Below are 23,676 nucleotides of genomic sequence, written 5' to 3'. Positions count from 1 at the left end.
AGCTGCTACCGAACCAGTCGGAGTCAAATTACAACTTTGCAGAATTACAGCTCTTTTCTATTTCTTAAAGCCATAAATGCTTGTGCATACAAATATTCATTCCATTTACCCATTCACTGACAAAACAAAACTAATTGGAGGATCGTGTTGTAATTAATTGACCCTCCTGGTGGCCACCACTCCTGGTCCTCTAGTTGATATTGAGGCCAGTCAACTGTACAGAATCGTTTTAATTGGCTCTTAGTCATCGGATCCGCACCAAATACCTTCCAGTTTGCTAGAATGCACTCTAGGGGCGTACACCGTTCCCTAACCTCTGAGCTCTGTCCCTGTCCCATACCTACAGGGTAACTCTGGGCGTTCCCACGTTCCAACAGAGCATATAATCCGGATTTTAAAAGTTTCCTACCTTATCCAAGGGACCGGTTCTTCACCGTGGCCTGCAGCTGTTCCTCCCCCACGTCTAAGGGACCGGTTCTTCACCGCCGTCCACAACTGCTTCTCCACTATATGAGTGCGTTGCACCGTTGTGCCCTCTGGGGTCGATCAAATCGCGTCTCCTCCGAGGCCACCGGTGCGCGCTGGGCGTCGGTTCTCGCCGCAATCCTCGACCTCCAGGAGGGGTCCGGGCAAGGCTAAATTGCAGCCTCGAGCCCACCCAAGGACACCAAAAGCTGTTGCCGGCACCCAGTGCCGAGAGGCTGAACAACAGCTTGAGTTGGTTCGTTACCCGGTGTGCTGCACCCAATAATCACAACGGGGTGGAGAAGCAGAAAAGTTTATTTGAAGCTTCAAAAAGGTACAGGGAGATTTGTATCTCAAATCCTGTACAACAGAGCAGGAAGTTACACAGGCTTTTATACATCCTTTTTCCCAGCATACTTATCCAATAGCAAGCTGCTCCAAGTATCCATATAGCCAGCCAATCCAGTTCCCAGCTAGTTCCCTGATTCTCTGTATCATTTGTTAAACTATACATAAAGCTGCTTTATTCAGCATTGTTCTTCCATATCTCCCCTGTTTGGCCTTGCTTAGTTTCAGGCAGTCTGACTCTGCAACATACTGTTGCAGATTCTCAGCATAACTGTTGTGTGTGCCTCCAGGCCGGGGGGCCAAGGACACTTAGGCCTAGCACGCAGAGCTGCTGCGAGTGCCTCCAGGCGGGGGGGGGGCCAAGGACACCAGGGCCTAGTGCGAGGGGGCTTCATCGACACTCGTGGTCTTCCATCCCCTCGAGTTACCTAGTGGCCATGCCCCAGTGTTCCCAACATGGCTAACATGAAGTTCACCCAAATGCATCTAAATTTCTTCAGACTGGAAATGAGGATAAACTTTGCTGATGGGATTTTGCAGTTACTTTTAGAGCTCGGCAAATAGCTGATTTTTCGGTTTGGTGTCCGCTCTGAAAAATAAAACATTAAAAAATGTGGTTCCAACCAAAATCTGATTATTATTATTCTCATTATATATTAATTTTATTGTTTTGAAGTTTCAGTGAATCAAAAGAGCCTGTATGGAATTTGTTCTACAGCACAGATTTGAACTAGAGTTTTTCCCGCCCTAGGAGATTGCCCTCGCTCATGGCTAAAGCATAAAGCAGGCAAGCTGGTCGGTTTTGTTGCTGGCCAAACCTACTGCTGTCAAATTTGACAATAGTTTCAAGTCAACTGAAACCTCGTTTTGCATCAAATGAACTATATGTCCAAAAAACGTCATGCCACTCTAGTGACTTCGGGATTTAGCTAGGTTGGAACAACAGGAGCAGCTGCCTTGTCTCCTCCCATATTTTGTGTGTCCACCTTCAAGAAAAATCAGAAAGCACCGAGACATATTAAAAAAATAAAAAGGGGTATCTGAAGTCGTCAAATGCTTAGGGAGCTTGCATTCGGGCTCATGTTGCATCCTATTTCATTAAATCCAGTTTGCTCATCGACAGTTGTCATCTGAGATTTCCAACAGAAGGGCATAACGACCCGAGGGATTTTGACAAGGAGCTTTGTCCTCTTTGGGTGACCATAGCTTGCTCATTTCATATATGCCACCACTCAGAGCTGGGATCGGAGATACACCTGCACCAAACCCTTGAATCCAAAATATCCCAGACTTTCGGTTCAGAAACTGAAAAGCTAAACCTAGTTGGGATCTTGCAAACAGCCCAAGTCATTATAATGGGCCAAAACCCTCCATCCAAAAACTCTTTGGCATTTTTGAAATCTAGATCTGAACTGGTATTTCAAACACTTCTCTCGTGGTAGTGTAACGCCGACATACGCCATTTGTCGTTGGGCGGGATGGAACCTGGGATCTCTGGAGCTAAATGCATGAGCTAAAAGCCATGTGACCATTAGCTAAGGCTGTAGAGGAGACTCATTAATCTCTCTCTCTAGGTGGTCAACAGTGTGCCCTTGTTGCCAAGAAAGCTAACGGCATTTTGGACTGTATAAGTAGGGGCATTGCCAGCAGAGCGAGGGACGTGATTGTTCCCCTCTATTCAACATTAGTGAAGCCTCATCTGGAGTACTGTGTCCAATTTTGGGCTCCACACTACAAGAAGGATGTGGAAATATTGGAAAACGTCCAGTGGAGGACAACAAAAATGATTAGGGGTCTGGAACACATGACTAATGAGGAGAGGCTGAGGGAACTAGGATTGTTTAGTCTGTGGAAGAGAAGAATGAGGGGGGATTTGATAGCTGCTTTCAACTACCTGAAAGGGGGTTCCAAAGAGGATGGCTCTAGACTGTTCTCAGTGGTAGCAGATGACAGAACAAGGAGTAATGGTCTCAAGTTGCAGTGGGGGAGGTTTAGGTTGGATATTAGGAAAAGCCTTTTCACTAGGAGGGTGGTGAAACACTGGAATGCGTTACCTAGGGAGGTGGTGGAATCTCCTTCCTTAGAAGTTTTTAAGGTCAGGCTTGACAAAGCCCTGGCTGGGATGATTTAGTTGGGGATTGGTCCTGCTTTGAGCAGGGGGTTGAAATAGATGACCTCCTGAGGACCCTTCCAACCCTGATATTCTATGATTATAGATCTTGTAGTATCTGAGCACCTCACAAACTGTCATGTGTTTAGCCTAAGAGCACCTCTCTGTGCAGGGTTAGTGCTATTAGCCTCATTTTACAAACTGGAAACTGAGGCCCAAGTAAATTAAGTGACTTGTTCAAGGAATTAGGAAAAGCTTTTTTTCACTAGGAGGGTGGTGAAACACTGGAATGCGTTACCTAGGGAGGTAGTGGAATCTCCTTCCTTAGAAATTTTTAAGGTCAGGCTTGACAAAGCCCTGGCTGGGATAATTTAGTTGGGGATTAGTCCTGCTTTGAGCAGGCGATTGGAGTAGATGACCTCCTGAGGTCCCTTCCAACCCTGATATTCTATGATTCTGTGCTTCTATGCTCTTGGTGCCACTAGATGGGACAGAACACCACACCCGGGAGGTGAGTGGGTTACAGTAGCATCTAGTGGCTAACCTGTTTAGGGCGCCGTTGCACTAGGTGCTGTGCAAATATAGAGAAAATGAATCCTGGCCCTAAAGATCTTAGCATCCAAAAGAATGGGATGTGTGTATTTCTTAGCCTATCAGGAGGAGCACAACTGCCATCTGCCTGGCCACAATTTCTATATCCAGTGCGTGATTTGGCCCCATCTTTTACCCTCACCACCCTGAAGATTAATATCATTTTTATTATTTCAATTATATATGGTAGCACCTATGATTCATGGACCAGAGCCCCATTGTGGTAGATGCAAATTTCCTTAGGTCATCCAGTCCCCAAACAGGCCCATTGCTATGTCTCCATTAGGATTTTACACTGAGAGAACTGTCTTGCTATAAAAACACACCTTTTTTGTAGTGAAGCCATTGTCTGTGTCTGTCTGAGCAGGACTTTGGGGAATGCTGAGCCATGCAGGCAGTGTTGTTTTTTAACTTGTTCTTACGTTCTTTTATTTGGGGGAAGAAAATGGGAAAATCTCGCAATCCTTGAAAAGTAGCTCAGTCCAATTGCTTAATCTGCCCCTGCTGTATTTTGTGCACTCGCATCTACCGAGCATATGCGCTTCTGTCTATTTATTCTGTAATGTTACTTAAGAGGTGTCATAGTGCTGCTGGTCTCTGAGGCGTGACTGTATCGAATACTTCTCTGCCTCGTTGGCTGCTTGTGTGGGGATAATTACAAATAGTGCCTTGCTCTCTGGACCCTGGAATTCCTCCTTGGGGCACATTTGGTGTCCAGAATCCGGTGTCTCGTTTCAGCCCATTATAGAGAGGCTGCCAGAGGGGACAGACGTGAGAGTCTCATCTACATCTTGCTTTGGACTCAGACTTTGCCCGAGCTCATGTGTATTAAGCTCCAAAAGGAGGCCAGTGTTCAGGCTCAGCTTGAATTTAAACAAAACAGAGAGCAACAAAACCTTTGTCAATAAATTGTAGCGAAAAACTATTTCTGATTCCCCACTATCACTTCCCCTTCCCCATTTTATTCTATATAAGTTCTTATCCTGCTTGGTCAGCCTAGTATCTGAGCCCCTTCCAATTAAGCATTAACTGACATAGCTAATATCAGTCCCTTGTGGTTCTTTCTCTCTCATCCTCTCCGGGAGGAGTGAATTGTGTGTGCAGTGGAATGGAGTGATTTTGTAGGGTTTGGGGTTTATTTTTTACATGTGTCCATGGCAATCTGCCCTTCTAGGAGAGAAGGCAGGTCAAAGGTGCATAGCTTTCACTTTGAGCAAAAACCACAGAGGTTTCTGAAGGTCCTTAGTTCCTTTGGAATTTGATCCATTGTCTCAGACAGCTCTTTCTCCTGCTCAGACATGCTTTACCCCAATAGTAGACGGTTCCACAGAGCCTGTCAGGTGGTATTTTAGGTAATAAATTAGGTATTTTAGCTCAGGCCATTGATTATCTTGAATTTGAAATCATCTCTCACCCCCTCCTCTTCCACTGAGGAACTGAGGGCACTAAATTGCACACTTGCAGTATTTCCTCAGTGAAAGCACCCCTGCTTTCTTTAATCTGGTGTATAATTTATCCTCCTGCAGAGCCTTTGCAGGATTCCAAAAGACTGCCTGGGGATGGTTCCCACACTCCTAGCCAGTGAGTGAGTGAGCGGGTCCGTGAGAGGGGAGCTGCAGGGAGTCCCTGAGCTGCTGCGGGGTTAGTTGTACCCCCTCTTTGAAGGTGCAGGAGGGAACGCTGTGCTCCTGCCAACCATTTCAGCGTGTGAGCTGAAATCAGCATTTACAGAAATCTCTTGGATCCTGACATGGCTGTCGATAACATATTTGTACCCCAAACTCAGAATATCCTCACAGAGGTTTGAACCAGTGCCACATTTTGGTGAAGACAAGGCCTTAGGCAGAATTTCCATTTGGGGATTTGCCTTCACCCAAGTATAGACTGTCTTAATTAAACCAGTGCAAACAGCTGTGTGAACACTCTTATTTCAGTTTCAGCAACTTATTTCTTTTTTGCTTAAGCCTGTTCTTAATCAATTTAAGCTAGACCCAAATACACCTGGTTTAAACCAAAACACATAGTCTTTTGCACTGGTTTAACTAAACCAACTTCTTCTTAATATTGTTATTATTATTTATTATTTGTATTATCATAGCACTTGGGAGTCCCAGTCACGGGCCAGGACCCCATGGTGCTAGGCGCTGTACAGACACAGAACAAAAAGACAGTCCCTGCCCCAAAGAGTCTACAGCTTAAGAATGAGACAACAGATGGATACAGAGAGACAAGGGAGAACAAAGAAACAAAAATAACCCTGTCAGTTAAACTGCTACAACTATGTGTGGAGAAATTTTGATTTCAGAGGCAGCTTTACTAGAGGCGGTGCTGCAGTTTGTACTTGGTAGAAGTGCTTAAGGCCTTTCAGATCCATGGACTGTGCAATAGAAATTACTTACCTTGTTAATGCGATACAATGTAAAATGTTCATGTTTTAAAGCTGGGAAAATGGCAAATCAATGTTTGGGAGACTCAATCATCCATTCTGCCTAAGAGTTAGCTGGGCTCTGTCTGCTGGTGGCTCTGAAAAAACATTCACCTTTTCAATCAGATTAGCAAGTATAATTTTTGACTGCTGTGCAGCACATTTGTAACCATATTCTTTGAGGATGCACAGCGAGCAAAATGTATGCCTGTTTTTTAAGCTGGTAATTTTTATAGGTTATTTCCTCCTTCTTCTGCTTTTTTAAAAACACAAATTTGGAAGGATTAACTTCTCTCCTGCATGATGGAAATGGACTTCAGACTGAGATAAAAAGAGGACAATTTGGTGCAAATGAATGTCAGAAAATGAAGGGGATATTTAAAAAAAAAAAAAGTAATCCTCCCAAACCTCTTCAGCTAAAGTCCCCAACAGAGCTTTATAATGGCTTTGGGAATGCGGTTAAATGATGAGGGGCTAATCTGCAGCACTTCAAATGTGGTTGTCCACCACAATTGGCATAAAATTATGGAGAGGGAAAGAGTTATCTTCCTCTGACTTTTTCCCTTAAACAGCAGCTTTTCACCAGCAGGGCTCCCTTTCCTCGAGAGTCTTGTCTACAGGTGTCCCCATTAGTAAAGGAGGGTGTTCAAGACCTTGTGGCCAGTTTGTTTTGCCTTCTGTGGAGAAGACTCTCTCTCCTTCTGTGTGACCAAGTTGACCGAAATGTTTTTGACTCTTAGAATCAGCTCATAGTTACCACTAAAAATCCATCTAAATTTGGGATAGGCCAAGCAGTTCTGAGAGGAAGGCTGGACTAGGGCTCTGAGTGCTGACCTGGGTTCAAGTCCCTACCCTTCCACAGACTTCCTGTGTGAACTTGGACAAGTCCCTTAGGCCAGATCCTTAAAGGTATCCACTGAAATCAATGGGAGTTGGGTGCCTAAATACCTTTGAGGATCTAGGCCTCTCTCTGCCTCAGTTCCCCTCTGTACAATAGAGATAATAGCACTGCCCTGACTCCCAGAGGTGTGGGAAGGATAAATACATGCAGGGTTGTGACGTATTCAGATACTGTGGTAATGGAAGGGGCTGGCTATAAAGGTACCATAATTAGAGCTGATAATTATGACTCTTCACCAAGCTGAATCTTCACCCTCTGAATCTTCACCAAGCTGTCTAACTGCATCCCAGCTGGTTTTATTTTAGCAGTGGTGAAAAGTACAGTGACGGTTAGTTTTTAGAGCTGAACAAATAAGTCATTGCAAATAGAGAGAGAAAGAGGGAGAGAGAGAGAACCGTGTGAACTTCATAGTTTTCTGAAATAGTTTCAGATAAACTGGCTGACAAATATTTCTGCTCGTAGCTCACTCGTGAGCAGTTTGTGATAAGCGTTTGATATTTATTTTTTTCCTCTTTTCCTTGCGTGTGCATAACTCCTACAGCCAGAGCTGCAGTATGTACCCTCACAATTAGACTATGGGACAAGGCTGTGTTTCCTCTTTGATCAGAGGAGAAAGAGGAAATCTCATGCCAGAGTCTTTTCCTACAAGAGTTCCAGGGCAGTTTTGTCTCCCGGGAGCTGTAATATTTTGGCCTAATCTCCGTGTGGGATTTAGTGTGTGGATGGTGGTCATGGCCTGTGTTAGACAGAAGGTCAGATTAGATGATCTGAGGGTCCTTTCTGGCCTTAAACTTTATGAAAGATCTCCTGGCATTTTGGTGGAGAGATCAGACTTTTGGAGCCTTAGGAAAGCTGAGATCTTTCCAGGCACACCTGCCACACTCCAAATAATTGATTCATTTGAGCATCGCCGAACTGCAAGGGATCTTGGCTATCTACATGCAAATACAACTTGCAAAAATAATTGTTCTTTTCTTTTACAAAAAAAAGCTGCATTGAATACAGAGCGCATGGAACGGAGGGACTAGGGCCCTGTTGAATCAACCTTAAAATCAGTGATAATCTTGCCACTGAATTTGATGATCTCTGAATCAGGGCCTAGTAGCAGTATCTATGTTAGGTATTTATATGGTCTTCATCACCATCATCTCTGAGTGCTGCCCAGAATTTAGTGTAATTAGCTTCACACCACCCTGTGAGAATAACATGAGGGGGAAAGGAGTCCAGGAGAGCTGGCTGTATTTTAAAGAATCCTTATTGAGGTTACAGGAACAAACCATCCTGAGGTGTAGAAAGAATAGTAAATATGGCAAGTGACCAGCTTGGCTTAACGGTGAAATTCTTGCTGATCTTAAACACAAAAAAGAAGTTTACAAGAAGCGGAAGATTGGACAAATGACTAGGGAGGAGTATAAAAATATTGCTCAGGCATTAGGAGTGGAATCAGGAAGGAAAAATCACACTTGGAGTTGCAGCTAGCAAGAGATGTTAAGAGTAACAAGAAGAGCTTCTTCAGGTATGTTAGTAACAAGAACAAAGTCAAGGAAAGCGTGGGACCCTTACTGAATGAGGGAGACAACTTAGTGACAGAGGATGTGGAAAAAGCTAACGTACTCAATGCTTTTTTTGCCTCCGTCTTCACGAATAAGGTCAGCTCCCAAACTACTGCACTGGGCAGCACAGCATGCAGAAGAGGTGACCAGCCCTCTGTGGAGAAAGAAGTGGTTCGGGACTTTTAGAAAAGCTGGACAAGTCCATGGAGCCAGATGCACTGCATCCCAGAGTCCTAAAGGAGTTGGTGGATTGGCCATTTTCTTTGAAGTCTCATGGCGATTGGGGGAAGTCCTAGTGTAGTGCCCATCTTTAAAAAAGGAAAGGAGTAGGATACTGGGAACTACAGGCTAGTCAGCCTCACTTCAGTCCCTGGAAAAATCATGGAGCAGGTCCTCAAGGAATCAATTCCGAAGCACTTAGAGGGGAGGAAAGTTATCAGGAACAGTCAGCATGGATTCAACAAGGGCAAGTCATGCCTGACTAATCTAATCGCCTTCTGTGACGAGATAACTGGCTCTGTGGATGAGGGAAAAACAGTGGACGTGTTATTCCTTGACTTTAGCAATGCTTTTGATACGGTCTCCCACAGTATTCTTGCCAGCAAGTTAAAGAAGTATGGGCTGGATGAAAGGACTATAAGGTGGATAGAAAGTTGGCTAGATTGTCGGGCTCAACGGGTAGTGATCAATGGCTCCATGTCTAGTTGGCAGCCGGTATCAAGCGGAGTGCCCCAAAGATCGGTCCTGGGGCTGGTTTTGTTCAATATCTTCATTAATGATCTGGAGGATGGAGGTGACTGCACCCTCAGCAAGTTTGCAGATGACACTAAACTGGGAGAAGTGGTAGATATGCTGGAGGGTAAGGATAAGATACAGAGGGCCCTAGACAAATTAGAGGATTGGGCCAAAAGAAATCCGATGAGGTTCAACAAGGACAAGTACAGAATCCTGCACTTAAAATGGAAGAATCCCGTGCACCGCTACAGACTAGGGACTGAGTGACTAGGCAGCAGTTATGCAGAAAAAGACTTAGGGGTTACAGTGGACGAGAAGCTGGATATGAGTCAACAGTGTGCCCTTGTTGCCAAGAAGGCTAACGGCATTTTGGGCTGTATAAGTAGGGGCATTGCGAGCAGATCGAGGGACGTGATCGTTCCCTAGAGGGACATTGGTGAGGCCTCATCTGGAGTACTGTGTCCAATTTTGAACTCCACACTACAAGAAGGATGTGGAAAAATCGGAAAACGTCCAGTGGAGGACAACAAAAATGATTAGGGGACTGGATTACATGACTTATGAGGAGAGGCTGAGGGAACTGGGATTGTTTATTCTGCAGAAGAGAAGAATGAGGGGGGATTTGATAGCTGCTTTCAACTACCTGAAAGGGGGTTCCAAAGAGGATGGATCTAGACTGTTCTCAGTGGTAGCAGATGACAGAACGAGGAGTAATGGTCTCAATTTGCAGTGGGGGAGGTTTAGGTTGGATATTAGGAAAAACTTTTTCACTAAGAGGGTGGTGAAATACTGGAATGCGTTGCCTAGGGAGGTGGTGGAATCTCCTTCCTTTGAAGTTTTTAAGGTCAGGTTTGACAAAGCCTTGGCTGGGATGATTTAATTGGTGATTGGTCCTGCTTTGAGCAGGGGGTTGGACTAGATGATCTCCTGAGGTCTCTTCCAATCCTGATATTCTATGTTTCTATGAAGCAATGAAGTGCTTACCCCTATCTGTAAAATGGGGACCTAAAAGGCTCTAGGGGTGGGATCCATGAATGTACATTGGCTCCTAAACCCCAGATGTAGGTAACTAAATCCCAGTTTTGGCTCCACTGCAATCCATGAAACTCCCAACGAGCCCTGCAGCGCTTAAACTCACTCAGACCAACTTTTTGCAAGGTAACAGTTGCTTCAGCACCTGTTTCTGCCTTTGCACTTGCACACTACTACCTCCCTCTAGGCAGCCAGGAACCTGTCTCACAGGTAGGACCCAGAGCAATTGATGAACCATAGGAAAATAGGAGGTTCAGCTACCAAAGTTGCCTGCAGGGCCTGATATCTAGAGGACTGGGAGTCACCACCTGGCTTATAACATCTAGGCATGAGTCAGAGTGCTCTCTTTGCCAGAGGAGAGCCAGGATTTGAACAGTGCTCTGCCACCTCTCGGGGGATGGGTAGGGCACTTAACACTGAGCTACAGGATACTCTGATAGGAGGGTTCCTCAGACTCTCTGGTTGAAGTGGTGTCACTTTGGTTCTGTAATGCAAGAGCGGGACTGGACTCTGGGTCTCTCACCTCCCGGGGAGGTGCCCTAAGTGCTGGACAACAGTTCCCATTATCACTCTTCAGCACTATGGCTGGTTATGTTTTTATCCACAGCGTAACTGTCACTGGGCCAGAGAGACAGAAAGAAAAGGAAAAACAATAGGAACAAGTCTGCAGTCCACTGGTTTGAGCAGCCCACTTACAGAGCAGAGAACTGACATCTCCTGCATCCCAGAATAGTGCCCTAATCCTTGAACCATCCTTTCTCCTCTCCTGGCTAGGGTTAGACGTGGTACAGGGCCATGCCCCAGCCAAAGCTTATGCCTGCCATAACCTGCCTCTCCCTTACTTACATGATCTACTCAGCAAATTCACCTCAGTTGAATTGCTGGAAATCAGCCAAGTGCAGCTCTGACTATTGATGACAAGATCTTTTAACCATTGTATTCTGGGTCCCCTGCCTCTCTCATCCCATTAAAGTTAATTGAAATCAATGGAAAAAGACACCGTAGGTACATCAGCCAGCACAGCTGATGAGGTGCAGAAGATCCCAGATGCCGGCTCACTTTAAAAATGTAGGTTCTTACCCTACATCAATGGGTACTGATAGTTTTGACAGATTTAGATAATACAGCGGCAGCAAATATGCCATTGATCCTCCAGTACCAGCATAAAGGCTACTAACCACTGAACCTCAAAGGGTGCTGAAGTTTGGCTGGAATACTTACTGATGTATTCCTCCTGAATCTTACAAGAGGAAACTTCCTTGCAAAATGTCTAGCGCTCTGCTTTGGGTTGGCCTGGAAGTGCCACAACAACCTCATTTACAATGTTGTGGTTGCGCTTTTGCTTCCAGTTCTTGGTGCAAGCAGGGATTGCAGAAGCATAATAATAAGTGATGAAAGTAAAAACGACCCCAGCTTTGATGCAACCTCAAAGATTTGGATTGGTTCTTCTTTTATCTGAACTGGTTTGCCAATTTTCACTAAGAGCGGTGACAGTCATATTAAAAATACAGAAGGAAGACAGTTAATTTCATAACTCAACCTTGATGACTACATTAACGAGGCCAACCAACAACTCTCTGACAGCACCTACTATAAAGAACTGAATTAAGACCCCACAACACAATTTACCCAGGAATTTAAGGATATCATAGAGTCATAGAATCATAGAATATCAGGGTTGGAAGGGACCTCAAAGACTCATAGATATTAAGGTCAGAAGGGGCCATTAGGAGAATCTGGTCTGACCTCCTGCGCAATGCAGGCCACAGAATTTCACCCACCCACTCCTGCAATAAACCTCTCACCTATGTCTGAGCTATTGAAGTCTTCAATTCATGGTTTAAAGACTTCAAGGTGCAGAGAATCCTCCAGCAAGTGACCCATGCCCCATGCTACAGAGGAAGGCGAAAAACCTTCAGGGCCTATTCCAATCTGCCCTGGAGGAAAAATTCCTTCCCGATCCCAAATATGACAATCAGCTGAACCCTGAGCATGTGGGCACGGTTCACCAGTCAGATACCCAGGAAAGAATTCTCTGTAGTAACTCAGATCCCACCCCAGCTAACATCCCATCACAGGCCATTGGGCCTGTTTACCATGAATAGTTAAAGATCAATTCATTGCCAAAATCATGTTATCATGCCATCATACCATCTCCTCCATAAACTTAAAGACTTTAATATTGAAACCAGATAGGTCTTTTGTCCCCACTGCTTCCGTTGGAAGGCGATTCCAGAACTTCACTCCTCTGATGGTTAGAAACCTTCATCTAATTTTAAGTCTAAACTTCCCGATTTCTATCCATTTATTCTTGTGTCCACATCAGGACTGAGCTTAAATAATTCCTCTCCCTCTCCGGTATTTATCCCTCTGATATATTTATAGAGAGCAATCATATCTCCCCTCTACCTTCTCTTGGTTAGGCTAAGATTTAACCAAGCCAAGCTCCTTGAATGTCCTTTCATAAGACCGGGTTTTCATTCCTCCGATCAATCCTAGTAGCCCTTCTCTGTATCTGTTCCAGGTTGAATTCATCCTTCTTAAACATGTGAGACCAGAACGGCACACAGTATGCCAGGTGCGGTCTCATCAGTGCCTTGTATAATAGTAGTAACACCTCCTTATCGCTACTGGAAATACCTCGCCTGATGCATCCCAAGCTTTTGCATTAGCTTTTTTCATGGCCATATCACATTGGCCGCTCATAGTCATCCTATGATCAACCAATACTCCAAGGTCCTTCTCCTCCTCCGTTACTTCTAATTGATGCGTCCCCAGCTTATAACTAAAGTTCTTGTTATAAATCCCTAAATGTATGATCTCACACTTCTCACGCTTCCTCAGCTATCGTCCCCTAAAGCCCCTACTCTACTTGCGCTATATTGATGACATCTTCATCATCTGGACCCATGGAAAAGAAGCCCTTGAGGAATTCCACCATGATTTCAACAATTTCCATCCCACCACCAACCTCAGCCTGGTCCAGTCCACACAAGAGATGCACTTCCTGGACACTACAGTGCTAATAAACAATGGTCACATAAACACCACCCTATACCGGAAACCTACTGACCGCTATTCCTACCTGCATGCCTCCAGCTTTCACCCTGACCACACCACACGATCCATCAGCCAAGCTCTGCGATACAACCGCATTTGCTCCAACCCCTCAGACAGAGACAAACACCTACAAGATCTCTGTTAAGCTTTCCTACAACTACAATACCCACCAGCAGAAGTAAAGTAACAGATTGATAGAGCCAGAAGAGTTCCCAGAAGTTACCTACTACAGGACAGGCCTAACAAAGAAAATAACAGAACGCCACTAGCCGTCACCTTCAGCCCCCAACTAAAACCCCTCCAACGCATTATTAAGGATCTACAACCTATCCTAAAGGCTGACCCAGCACTCTAACAAATCTTGGGAGACAGGCCAGTCCTTGCCTACAGACAGCCCCCCAACCTGAAGCGAATACTCACCAGCAACCTCATACCACACAACAGAACCACTAACCCAGGAACCTATCCTTGCAACAAAGCCCGTTGCCAACTGTGCCTACAACCATTTCTTCTATGAGGTCCTCACTACTCACCAAAACCAAATATAAAATGGCATCCCCTCTAGTCGGTTCAGCAACTACTTGATGAAGGAATCCGTCAGCTTTCGCATCTAAGAAAATCTGAGCCCAATTATTATTACTAGAACTCATCCTCCTGTCTATATCTGGGACGATAAAGTCTCCCGTGATCACACAATTTCCATTTGTATTCACTTCATTAAAGACATTAGATACCGGCAGTTTATAGCACACCCCAAGCACTATCCGAGGGGAGGCTTGAGTAGTTTTCTTCTGCAATGTGATTTTTGCCCAGACGGACTCTGTCTTATCCATTCCATCACTTCTTATTTCTTTACATTCTACCTCATCCTTGATATACAATGCTACTCCACCACCTTTACCTTTATTTCTGTCCTTCCTAAACAGCACATACCCTTCAATACCTGTAGTCCAATCATGACTACTATTCCACCCTGTTTCTGTTATCCCTATAATATCTGGTTTCACTTCCGCACCAGTAGCTCTAGTTCCTCCATTTTGTTACCTAGGCTCCTCTCATTGGTGTACACACATCTTACTTTTTGCTGTTTGGCCTCGCTCACATTCTGTACCCTATTAGGCACGGTCATTCTACAGCCAGTATAACCTATTAGACTGGTATCCACACTGCCCTTCCTCCTTATATACATTCTCCTACCCACAGCTCTATCCTTTCTTACTTCATTTTCTTCCCTCACAATGCTAAAATCCGGCATGGAGATTACCTGGACATCTCCCAACCATCTCCCCCAAATTCCTAGTTCAAAACTCTCTTATTCAGTTGTGCCAGCCTCCATCATAGAAGTCTATTTCCTTCCCTACTCAGATGAAATCCATCCTGAGAGAACTGTCCTCTGTCCATGAATGCCTCCCAGTGGCCATAAATTCCTGCTTATAGCACCACTGCCTAAGACATCTGTTGATAGTCATAATCTTGTCACACCTTTGTTGCCCTTCTCTGGGAACAGGCAGAATCCCACTGAAGATCACCTGAGCCTCGATTTCCTTAAGCATCTTCCCCAGCCTGGCATAGTCTCCCTTGATACGTTCCAGCGAGAATCTACCGGTATCATTTGTTCCCACATGAAGGACAATCAGTGGATTCTTTCCCACTCCCTTTAGGATCCTTTTCAACATCAGGTCCACATCCCGTATCTTAGCATCTGGGAAACAGCTCACCTTTCTATTCTCTGGATCAGGTCTCGTTACAGGCCTGTCTGTTCTTCTCAGTAAGGAGTCCCCGACCAAGTAGACGTGTCTTTTCCTGGTGACGGTGCGATTGTCCAGTCTATCCCCTATTCCCTCTAGCTGCAAGTTCTTTCCATTCCTATTCTCCCTTGTAATCCTCTTCAACCCATCCTATATCCTCCTGGGGCTCATATTTGGTGTAGTCTCCATTGACTTTCTTGACTTTAGCAAAGCTTTTGACACGGTCTCCCATAGTATTCTTGTCAGCAAGTTAAGGAAGTATGGGCTGGATGAATGCACTATAAGGTGGGTAGAAAGCTGGCTAAATTGTCGGGCTCAACGGGTAGTGATCAATGGCTCCATGTCTAGTTGGCAGCCGGTATCAAGTGGAGTGCCCCAAGGGTCGGTCCTGGGGCCGGTTTTATTCAATATCTTCATAAATGATCTGGAGGATGGTGTGGATTGCACTCTCAGCAAATTTGCGGATGATACTAAACTGGGAGGAGTGGTAGATACGCTGGAGGGGAGGGATAGGATACAGAAGGACCTAGACCAATTGGAAGATTGGGCCAAAAGGAATCTGATGAGGTTCAATAAGGATAAGTGCAGGGTCCTGCACTTAGGACGGAAGAACCCAATGCACAGCTACAGACTAGGGACCGAATGGCTAGGCAGCAGTTCTGCAGAAAAGGACCTAGGGGTGACAGTGGACGAGAAGCTGGATATGAGTCAGCAGTGTGCCCTTGTTGCCAAGAAGGCCAATGGCATTTTGGGATGTATAAGTAGGGGCATAGCGAGCAGATCGAGGGATGTGATCGTTCCCCTCTATTCGACATTGGTGAGGCCTCATCTGGAGTACTGTGTCCAGTTTTGGGCCCCACACTTCAAGAAGGATGTGGATAAATTGGAGAGAGTCCAGCGAAGGGCAACAAAAATGATTAGGGGACTGGAACACATGAGTTATGAGGAGAGGCTGAGGGAGCTGGGATTGTTTAGCCTGCAGAAGAGAAGAATGAGGGGGGATTTGATAGCTGCTTTCAACTACCTGAAAGGGGGTTCCAAAGAGGATGGCTCTAGACTGTTCTCAATGGTAGCAGATGACAGAACGAGGAGTAATGGTCTCAAGTTGCAGTGGGGGAGGTTTAGATTGGATATTAGGAAAAACTTTTTCACTAAGAGGGTGGTGAAACACTGGAATGCGTTACCTAGGGAGGTGGTAGAATCTCCTTCCTTAGAGGTTTTTAAGGTCAGGCTTGACAAAGCCCTGGCTGGGATGATTTAACTGGGAATTGGTCCTGCTTTGAGCAGGGGGTTGGACTAGATGACCTTCTGGGGTCCCTTCCAACCCTGATATTCTATGATTCTATGATTCTATGATTCTATGACTCTTCCTCTTTTCCCATAGGACTAGCCACGCTTCTCTTTTTCCTTGCCCTTCCACCTTTAGTGACCACCTGCTGAGTCCCTTCTTCATTTTCCAACTCTGCAAACCTGTTCTTGAGCTCTATTTCTCCTTCATTAACCCGTCTTTTCCTCTGCCTGGTTCTCTCAGTTACATGCTTCCACTGTCCATTTTCTTCATCCAGCAGTCTCTCCTCAGAATTCTTCAGTCCTGCTTCGATCTGCAAGTCTGAGCTTTTCCCTTCAGCTGCCTCATGTCTTTGCTCCATAATCTGCTCGAACTCCCTTCTAAACTCAACCAGAGCTTCCACCTGCATCTCCAAACCGCGGATCTTTTCCTTCATCAGCTCTATCAGACGGCACTTCATGCAGACAAAACTCTTTCCAGGTACCCCCTCCAGGACAAGGTATATACCGCAGCTTCCACATCCAGTCATCTTCATTGTGTCTTCCAGTACATGGGTCACTCCCACTGCTGCCTCTGTATCTCATAGCCTTCCCACCTAAATCCTGTTAATCTGGGAAACACAAACCATACCAAACCACTACCACCCACAGCAAAAACAAACCCCAAACAAGCACCAAAACACAAACTCGCCTTAGAAAATCCCACTTAAACTCCCGTTTACAGCTCTGTTTGCTCAGGAGGTCATCTCGTCCAACCCTCTGCTCAAAGCACGACCAATCCCCAACTAAATCATCCCAGCCAGGGCTTTGTCAAGCCTGACCTTAAAAACCTCAAAGGAAGGAGATTCCACCATCTCCCTAGGTAACCCACTCCAGTGCTTCACCAACCACCCTCCTCAAATTCCCAGACAACTCCAAGAGAAATTCTACAGCCCCCATGAATCTAATCCAGGGGCCCTCTGCATGGTTTCCAAGATACACAAACAAAGGAACCCAGGCAGATCCATCATATCTGGCCACAGCACTCCTACTGAAAGAATAGGGGGACTCACAGAAACCATCTTCAAATCATTCATTGCGCAAAGGGCCTGATTCCTTCAGGAAACAACTGACTTTCTCCAGGAACTCAGCAACATTTACAATCTCTCTCAGAACACCATCCTTGCCACCAGGGATGTCACCTCCATCCCTCACAATGACCGCATTGCTGCCTGCCTTAAATGTTTACAAGATAATGGACGGCCCTCAGATATCCATTCCAAACACATCACCAAACTCATCCATTTCATCCTCATCCATAACAATTTTATATCCAACAACAAACACTTTTTCCAAACCACCATGGGTACTAGGTTGGCTTCTCAATATGTCAACCTCTTCATGGGCCACTTTGAGGAGGAATTTCTGGATAAATGCACCACAAAACCAATGATATACCTGAGATACAGCGATGATATTTTCATCCTCTGGACAGATGACCTAAACTCCATCATAGATTTCCATCACAAGTTCAACAACCACCACCTGTTCATTTAACTCTCTCTTGAACACTCCCACACAAGCATCAACTTCCTGTACACTTCGATCAGCAATGGAACCCTACAGAAAACTACATACAAGAAACCCACAGATCACCACACTTACCTTCATAGGTCCAGATCATCCAGTAATCACCCTAAACACACTAAGAAATCTCTTATCTATAGCCAGGCCCGGAGATACCACAGAATATGCTCCGAGGAGAAATCCAGGATATACAAACTTAAAACCACCTTCATCAACAAGACACTCTGGCAGAGAAGCGGAGTGCACCAAATGTATTGAGATAATCTGCTTCAACACAGAAATAAAACTCTCTCTGATCGCACACTGCTAGTTGTCACCTGCCGCCCCACACTGGAACCCATATGGGGTATCACCAAAAAATTACAACCCATACTTGATGGACCACATCCTGAAATAAATCTTCCCGGAACTCCCTCTTCTGGCCTTCAAACAACTGCCCAACCTTACCAAGCTCATCATCAGAAGCAAGCTCCCCGCAGACCAGGGCACATCAACTCAAAGCAGCACCGGACACTGTCACAACTAGAGATGCAAAACCAGCAGATGGCTCTCCGCTGCTACAATGATCAACATTCCCCAAAAAACGCCTTTCGAGATCCATGGGTCCTACACATGCCTAGCACAATATGTGGTGTATCTCATGCCTCAATAACAACTACATGGGAGAAAAGAGACAATCACCATGCTGTTGAACGAACTCACTCAGACAAATGTTAAAAGACAAAAACACCCTAAGACCTGTGGGCAATCACTCTCTATCTGACCTCTGAGTCTTCATCCTCAAAGGAAACTTGCATAACATCTTCAGAAGACAAGCCCAGGAGCTTAAATTCATAACTTTGAGTGACAAAGCTCTGTCCTTGTCTCCATGGATCCCACGTTTCCTGACGGATTTCGCTAGCCTCAGAGGCTCACTGTGACCCTCTACGTAGCTCTTCTCTCTCTAGAGGCAAGGGTCACAGCCTACTGAGCCATTTTCATCATAAGCCAGTGAGGGAGGTGAGGAGAAGCTATCCTCCCATTGTCACAACCTCCTGAGGAAGGCAGATCAGCACTGCATGTTGCTAACGCTGTTGCAAGCATCACAAAGCATTTTGGGGAGGGTCAAAAGTGTGAGTGGGGAGTCGAAGATTCTTTTGCAGGCTGCAAGAGGCCAAAGGGGGAAGGAGAAAGGGACCAGAAAATGGGTTAACTCGACACTGCAGCTAGCAAGCTTCGTCCAACTATAAGATGCTGGCTCCAGTCCAAGGTCACGGCTTTAGAAGAGAATTTTCTCTCTCACCCAGCCACAGCCAACCATGAGAAAACCAGGGCTGCAGAGATAGAAAACACAGGCAAGAGGACAAGGGGAGGGAGCAGAGCATCACGTCCCTGGAGCCGTTGTGTTTTGGGAGAGCAAAGAAAACTACAGAAAGCCGGTTTGGACTGGCACAAAGAGCACCAGGAACAGAGGTCATGGAATGGACACCCCCAAAGGAACCCAGGACTTAAAACCCTCCTAAGAGCTGGAGTAATTTGGAGATTGGCAGCAAATCCTGGATGACCTGTGCGCACAGGACAGAACTCCCATCCACCCCTCCCCCTCTTCTTCTTTCGTTACACCCAGGCTTGACCAGCCTCGGGTAGTGCAGGTGTGAGTATGAAAGTGGTTTAGGGCTTCGGGCACTAATACTTTCCTCCTACCTCTGAGTGACGTGGGGGGCAGCCCTCTCTACTGTAATTTTATTATTTTATAAATAAAGCTTTAAAACTTAGACATTTAGTGTATTCCATCATCTCCTCCTAAAGATCCTGCAGCCTCAGACCAATAACCTGATGCCTCAGGCAGATTGGTAACAGAAGATCTGTCACACCTTGCACAGTCTCTGTTGTCTCCCAGTCTCAGTGACTAATCAGGGGGGCAAAGGGGGAAGCCCGGGCCCGCCCTTTACTCTGGGCTTCAGCCCAAGCACCCTAATAGTATCAGCTATGGTAGCTGACTTTTTAGAAACAGGACGAGTACAATTCCCTGGGCTACTTCCCCACAGGAGCTCCCACTTCCTCAAGATCCACTTCACCCTTACCTCAGGGCCTTCTTCCTTGTGCCTGATATGGTGTGTACTGCTCAGTCTCTCCAACAGCGCAACTTCCTCCTACTGCTCCTGACATCCCCCCCCACCTGACTAACTGGGAGGCTTTTAACTAGTTTCAGTCAGCACCTGATTGACTTCAGGTGTCCCAATCAACCAGCACCTGATTGACTTCAGGTGTCCCAATCAACCTAGCTGTCTGTACTGCTTTCTGGAAGGATCTTAATTGGCCCCAGGTGTATTGAATAACCTGGAGCAACTGCAATTTGCTTACCATGGTAACAGGGATTTGTTTAACCTGGGGCTAACAAATCTGTTTCTCACTGCTTTCCTATAGCCATTTGGCCTTCCCCATCATATATCCCACCCCACCCCCGCTCAATACCATAGAGTTGGGCAACTTGGGACGCCACGCAGTGTACTCGTGACAGACCATCAGCATTGCCGTGGTGGCATCCAGCCCTGAGCTGTATGCAGAACTAGAATGATTGGAGGGATAAGAACCACCTGGTGACCCTTGCGTTCTTTTCCTTATTCCGCTGCATCCACTAGAGGGCTGCATGGTCTGTCACAAGAGTAAGTCACCTGCCTAAGAGGTAATAAAGCAGTGGCTCCATAACCCATTTGACAGCAAAGCATTCTCTCTCGACTAGTGCATATTTCTGTTCTCTTGGGAGAAGCTTTCTGCTTAGGTAGAAGATCGGGTGTTCTTCTCCAACCATTTCTGACAGAACCACCCCCAACCCCACCTCGGAAGCATCTGTTTGTAAAATAAATTCCCTGTTAAAGTCCCGGGCTATGAGTATGGGGTCATTACAGAGGGCCGTCCGAAGGTCTATAAATGCCCCCTCTGCTGCGTAGGCCCACTTCACCATGTCTGGACCTTGGGCCTTCACCAGGTCAGTTAGGGGACTTGCCTTAATGGAGAAGTGGTGAATAAAACATCTGTACTAGCCTACAACTCCTAGGAAAGCACAGACCTGCTTCTTTTGGGTCGGCCGGGGCCAGTTTTGAATCACCTCTAGCTTATTTGTTTGCAGCTTCGCTATGCCCCTACCTACAATATATCCGAAGTACCTAGCTTCTGCTAGCCCTATGGCAAGTTTAGCGGGATTAGCGGGTGAGGCCAGCCCGCCTTAAGTTGGCCAGTTCTGCCTCAACTTTCTCCAAGTGGGTTCCCCAGTCTGGCGTATGGATGATGACATCATCTAGGTACACGGCTGCATAACTAGTATGAGGGTGCAGCAGCTTATCCATGAGGCGCTGGAATGTGGCCGGGGCCCCATGTAACCCGAAAGGGAGGACAGTGTACTGGAATAGCCTGTACGGGGTGGAGAACGCTGTCTTTTCTTTAGCTTCTTTCATCAGGGGAATCTGTCAATATCCTTTTGTCAGATCCAGTGTAGTCAAGAATTGGTCACTACCCAGTCGATGAACCAGTTCGTCAATGCATGGTATGCGGTACGCATCAAATTGGGATACTTCATTCAGTCGGTGAAAGTCAGTACATAATCTCATGGTACCATCAGGTTTAGGCACTAGAACGATTAGACTGGACCATTGACTGCAAGATTCTTCAATAACCCCTAATTCTAACATTTTCTTTGCTTTTGCCTTGATTTCTTCTCTTTTGCCTGCTGGGATTTGGTAGGATCTCAATGTTACCTTGGCTCTGGGGATCGTGCAGATATGGTGTGTGACAAAGTTCCTCCCCTACTTTGGTGGATATTGTACTTATTGGCGGATTTGCTTGCCTTGGAGCTTCCCAGCAGTCCTCAGTTTGGCCGTTTTCATGAATCAACAGTCCAGATCAACTCCCCCTGTGTCTGACCAGGAGTTGGGAGGTTTGGGGGGAACCTGGACCCACCCTCTACTCTGGGTTCCAGCCCAGGGCCCTGTGGAATGCAGCTGTCTAGAGTGCCTCCTGGAACAGCTGTCCGACAGCTACAACTCCCTGGGCTACTTCCCCATGGCCTCCTCCCAACACCTTCTTTATCCTCACCACAGGACCTTCCTCCTGGGGTCTGATAATGCTTGTACTCCTCAGTCCTCCAACAGTCCGCGTTCTCACTCTCAGCTCCTAGCGCCTCTTGCTCCCAGCTCTTCACACGCTCACCACAAACTGAAGTGAGCTCCTTTTTAAACAGGTGCCCTGGTTAGCCTGCCTTAATTGATTCTAACAGCTTCTTGATGCAGGTGTTCTAATCAGCCTGTCTGTCTTAATTGTCTCCAGAAGGTTCCTGATTGTTCTGGAACCTTACACAGGGAAAAGGGACCTACTTAACCTGGGGCTAATATATCTGCCTTCTATCACTCTTCTGTAGCCATCTGGCCCGACCCTGTCACAGGTGATAGGTCTCAGTTGTCCGTCCCGGTTTTGTACAGAACACATCTTGGTTGCGATTAATCATGTTGGATGCCTCGATCTTTTGGATCAGCGTCAAGTCGGGTGATATCCTCACTTGCTCGTGTAAGTTATCCTCCTGGGGAAGGGTCTCCTGGGTGACTAGGCATTCCTCTTGATCATGCCAAGGTTTTAGAAGATTGATGTGGTAAATTTGCTCTGGTTTCCTGCAGTCTGGTTGCTACATCTTATAGTTCACCTCTCCCACGGCTACGATCACTTCGTGAGGTCTCTGCCATTGGGCCAACAGTTTACTTTATGCTATGGGCACCAGGACCATCACTCGTTCCCCTGGTTGGAACCATTGAAGGTTTGCTTTGTGGTTATAATGGGTTCGTTGGGTCGCCTGTGCTCTCTCCAAGTGTTTCCGTACAATGGGCGTAACTCGGGCTAGCCAATCCCTCATCTGCAGTACATGCTCAACTAGGTTCCTTCTGGGATTTGGCTCCTCTTCCCAGGCTTCTCTGGCTATATCCAATATGCCCCAGGGGTGGCGCCTGTATAGTAGTTCGAATGGAGAGAAACCTGTGGAGGCTTGCAAAACCTCCCGGATGGCGAACATGAGGTAAGGCAATAGGGTATCCCAGTCTTTCCGATTGCGGCTCACCACTTTCCTGATCATGGCCTTGAGGGTCCTATTGAACCTTTCCACAAGGCCATCTGTTTGTGGGTGATATACAGCAGTCCATAGGGCTTGTACATGGAGCAATGAACAGAGATCTTTCATCAACTTGGACACGAAAGGTGTCCCTTGATCAGTCAATATCTACTTGGGTAGCCCAAGCCGGGCAAAGATCTATACTAGCTCCTAAGCTAGTGTCTTGGAAGCCATGTTGTGTAGGGGGATGGCTTTCTGGAACAGAAATCCCAGGAGCTGCGTCAAGCTGAGGAAAGGCTACCCCTTTTTTGAAGACAGGGTCCTTGCTACTAGGGCATTATCTTCCATCCTCAAGAAGCAAATACGTTTCAAGGGAAAAGAAATCACTAGAGTATTACAAGTAGCTGAAGGAAAGGTGTGCCCTCCTAGCTGTGTATCTTGTTGCTAAAGAAACCGGAGAGTGGCAGCTTGCTAATGGACTATATAAGCAGCTCTTCCTTATTCAAGCACCCAGCTTGTCATTCCACATGCTGGCTAATGATCCCCTTGGAAAACACAATGAGCATTATTTGTATGTTGCAAGTACCTCAGCTGAAGATGCATTCAGAATATCATTGGGAGACTGACAATAACAGAACCTTCTTGCACTGACTCCTTGAGAAGGCAGAATAGATGGCACATTGAGCACTTCTTCCTCAGCTGACGTTCCCCACAGCCATTCCAAAGAGACCCTATGGAGCTGGCAAGGATGCTGCCTTGTGCTCTGAAATCAATGGGAGTTAGG

Source organism: Lepidochelys kempii, chromosome 19, assembly GCF_965140265.1.
Source record: "Lepidochelys kempii isolate rLepKem1 chromosome 19, rLepKem1.hap2, whole genome shotgun sequence".
Taxonomy (NCBI): domain Eukaryota; kingdom Metazoa; phylum Chordata; order Testudines; family Cheloniidae; genus Lepidochelys; species Lepidochelys kempii.
This window is presented reverse-complemented; position numbering follows the sequence as displayed.